This window comes from Equus quagga, chromosome 15 (genome assembly GCF_021613505.1).
Source record: "Equus quagga isolate Etosha38 chromosome 15, UCLA_HA_Equagga_1.0, whole genome shotgun sequence".
NCBI lineage: Eukaryota > Metazoa > Chordata > Mammalia > Perissodactyla > Equidae > Equus > Equus quagga.
In genome coordinates, this window is record NC_060281.1 from 24,668,381 (window position 1) to 24,672,941 (window position 4,561).

The window sequence follows — 4,561 nt, forward strand, 5'->3', positions numbered from 1 at the left end:
CTAGGGTCAGTGTTTCACAGCATCAGGACTGCCCCAGTCCACCAAACTTCAAGGCAAAAATAAGAATCTCCATGATCTTGACCTGGGGAGGGAACAGAGCTGAAGAACTCCATCCTCCTTTTTGAGGAGATAGCTAGAACTAGGAGGAGGAAGTGTGTACTCCTCTCTCTGCTGAAAGTTGATTAAGTTTCTCTTGATGACCCTTGGCCCAATTCTATATTACCTTATGTCCATGATCTTTTATTTCTAATTCCCAAAACCAAACTACTTCTGAAAACTGAAAGTTTTCCATACTTCATTTGTCAGCAAAACATGACTGACTGACATGAATTATTTATAACCATTATCTACCCCACTTAGTATGAATATGTCTGTTTTCTTACAAAAAAAAAAATTGATTTCTGAAGGCTTCCTTGGCCCCTGTGTTACGTAATATATTCATACACTTTTATATCTACGTACACGGTGTATAAGATACAGTACATGACTTTCCAAAACTCCAAAACATTTCCAAATTCCAAAATATATCTGGTCCCTAGGCTTTCAGATCAGAGATTTTGGACTTGTGTTCTCATTCACTTTAGCTCCATAATATTCTTTAGGAAAGAGAAAGGGAATGTTATGTTTTTCATTTATAATTGATAGATGTTTTTTTACATAGAATTTGACTTTGATATAAAATGTAAAGTTCTTTTAATTCTAACTTAGTTTTTTAAGTAGTTCTCTGCCTCTTTTGACTGTTATGTAAAATTATGAAAGGCAACAGACTCTCATACAGAATTACAGCAGGACAGAGAAGAGAGGTCTAGAGAGAGATTCAAAGAGAATTTACTGAAGGGACTATCTGAGGGGTGGGCTCAGAGTCAAGGGCCCCAACAAAGGACAGCGCTTAAGGGCTCGGATTCTAGACCCGGGGCTTCCTGGGCTCCAATCCCAGCTTCCCCACTTACTAGTTATGTGTTCTTGGGATAGTTACTTAACCTCTTTGTGCCTCATATTTGAAAAATATAGCAAAATCCTATTTAAATTTTTCACAACCACCATCCTGTGAAGTAGATGAGACGGGCAAGTTTCCCTCTGACATATGAGGAAACCGGAGAAGTTGAGTAATTTGCCCAAGGTTAGGCAGTGTGCTTGCGAGGACTGGCAGCCAGGTCTCCCCGCTGCCAAGCCGGGCCTCTTTCCAGTTCCTCACCCGCCTTATTGACAGAGGCTTGCCCCTTCTCGACTGCTCTAGGAGGGGAATGTCACATGATGTTCTTGGCCAAGACAAGCTGGGCCCTCTCCTAATCAAACAAGTGAGAAGAGCTTCTGAGGTGTTTCCAGAAATGTCAGCCTTCAATAGTCCTTGTTTCATATCTCCACCCCGATAATTATTCCAACTTGCTTTAAGAAACAGCAATCACTTAATCCACGCAGTGCAACTTGATTATGCTTGCAAAAGAATCAGGCCTGAGTAAGTGGATTTGATCGTCTAAGGAAGATTGGAGGCTATTTTCAAGTTCAGAGGAAGAACAAGATGAGTTGCTTCTCTTCTAAACGCATGGGCCTTAACGTGGTGAGCTCCAGCTCTGAGGGTGAGTAAAATAATGTCACATGTAATAGCATCTCTTGCCTCCCTAGGCCTGGTGAGAAGGAAAGCAGAGTCACAGGGTAGATGTCCAGACTTCTCTCTTGTCCTGCCTTCTGCTCCCCTGTCGGTGCTTTCCATGGATGGAAACCAAAAGGAAGCCTGAGGGCAAGGGAGTCTGTGGAATTGACCTCCAAGAGCAGGGCAAAGAGAGGTGTCAAATGGATTGCAGGTAAGGGTGGGGCAAGTGGAGAACAACAACCCAGAATTCCACCAATACAGACATCAAAGGGCATTCCTTTCCTGTAATGCGGACAGACAATCTCTCTAAAGAAATAGTAACTCACAGGACGAACTCACACACTGGATTAATTAATCATTGCTATGTAACAAGTTACCCCAAATGTAGTGGCTTAAAACAACAAACATTATCTTATACAGTTTCTGAATGTCAGGAATCTGGCAGTGGTCAGCTGGTATTTCTGGCTTGTGTATCCTGTGATATTGCAGTCAAGATATCCACAGGGGCTGCAGTCATTTGAAGTTTTGACTGGGATTGGAAGATGTGGATCCAAGATGACTCACTCCCGTGGCTGCCGGCTGGAGGCCTCAGTTCCTCACTGGCTGTCAGCAGGAGGTTTCAGTTCCTGGATTGTGGGCCTCCGAAGAGCTGCTCACAGCATGGCAACTGGCTTCTGCCAGAGTGAGTGATTCGAGAGAGAGAGCAGGGAGAAAACCATCGTGTGTTTCATTAACTACCCTCGGAAACCTAATACCATCACTTATGCCCTATTCTATTTGTTAGAGTTCCTTAGATCAGCCCACATTCAAGGGGAGGGGAACTAGGCTCTGCCTTTTGAAGCCAGGAGAACTTAAGAATTTATGGGCCTACTTAAAACCACCATATACTCAGAAGGAGATTAGGAGGAGAAATAGTTCAGGGTGATTTCATAATAGGGACAAAGAGCCAGTCTGCAAGAGGTCTAGCAAGGCCTCAGAAAAGGTTCTTAATGACTCCCCACGCCCTCCTCTTATCTCATGCACCAAGGGTCTCAGGACTCCCTCGTGTTTGGGACCCATCCTTCTTGGCAATCTCTGTTTCTTCTCAGTCTTCCCAACTCATTATTATACCTACCCCATTTCCCTTTATTGCTCTTGGCTACCTATTCTTGGAAAACAGTTAAACTAATTTGAACTAAGGTATTCAAGGGTTATGACGGACCCACAAATCCCTAATGGGGGTAGCCTAATTCTAATAAAGGCTCTCCTGGAGGCTTAATAGACCCAAAGGAATCCATCTGTATCATCTCTTTCATGTGGGAAAAGGATGGTTTCAGTGACACTAGTAAGGTGCTCCTTGCTCTGAAACAATATCATAAAAAAGAAACAGTACTTGCTTATGCATTATGTGTTTTAATTATCCCCAAAAAACTGAAGACAAGTTTATAATTTCTAAGTGATGAGGCATCTAAACCAGTAGAAAGAAAATGACTAAGTGATAGAGTTAGACATGAAGCACAGGCTTGATTCCCAGTGTGGGGCTCCTGCCTTGAACTAGGTCTGCTAGAGAGGACCCCTGAAGCCAGCAGCCCACCACAAGCCCCTTAGCAAAACAGGCAGCGCACTCCAGGAGTCCAGGGAAAGAAGGGAGTTGGCACGAGTTTATTTAATTTTCAATGGTTTGGGGAGGACGTTGTGCACACAGAGTACTTTTGAAGCACTGTAAGGATGCCTCTGGGTCTGCAGAAGATGAGGGAGTATATATTAAGGCAGCAAGTCACACTTTTTGTCAGGAACCCTTTCTACTCTTAAAAAGCATCAAAGACTCCAAACAATGTTTGCTTGTCTGTGTTATATCTATTCAATATCTATTTACTATATCAATTTATTTATATATGTCATATTAGACATTAAAACAGACGTTTTAAAAAATACTTAACTCATTTAAAAATTACAAAGTCAGAATATTGTTGATAGAGACAGTGTCAAGGCGGTGAGTAGGCAGACTCTGAACTTGCCTCCTCCTATGGACACAACAAATTTACAACCACTCTTGGAACAACTAACCCTGAGAGATAACTGAAAACTGGATAAAAAGAACCCCTGCAACAAGGGACAGTGCTGACTAAGGTGGAAGAGGCACAAATTCTGGACAGAAAAGTACCACCTTCTAGCCGTTGCACTTCACAGTTGGCTGGGACCAATGCTAAGGTGTGAAGGTATGCAGCCTTCCCTGGAGGAGCAGGAGATCTGAGCAGGAGAGCATTACTACAACAAGCAGCTTTTGGACTCAGCACCACTGAGACAAGTGTCATAATATCTACCTTTGCTGGCTATTAACAAAATTTGGGAATACCCCTAGAAAAGCTATCAGACATAAGGGGAAAAAAAGTCTGTTCTTAAAGGGCCCATGCAAAAATTCATCCATTTTGTAAAGCAACCTAAAATCGCCAGAAAGAAAAGCACGCAGTCCTTTGGTGAAAAGAGACTCACTTGATAGTCCCTGGGGTGGTCTCACCTCTCACTGAGATGAATGCAGAGCCTGAGACATTGGTGGCAGCCATTATTTTGACCTAGTACAGGCATGCTCACACAGGCACTGGAAGACATCATGGCCTGTTAGACCAGAGGTCTGCCCCACCAACTAGAGCACCGAATTAATCCAGCTCAGCCAGGGCAGGCAGCACACCCTAGGGACTGGCCCCACCCAACAGCAAGCCCTTGGGCAATTTGTGGGCCCAGGTAGGACAGGTGTGTGGGGCCTGTGCAGGGAGGCAAGTGTGTCTACTACCTCTTTGGGGCAGAGCATGCACGAGGAGTCAGGGGAGTATGCGGGGCATTGGTGGAGTGTGTGGGGCCTCTGCAGTGGGGTGACTGGGTTTGCTTCAGTGGGTTGTGTTGTATACATGGGGCAGGACTGTGTTGACGGGGTGTGTGGCCCTGTGGGCAGTGGGGCTTGTCAGCTACAGCAGACTCATGCTTCTCAAACAG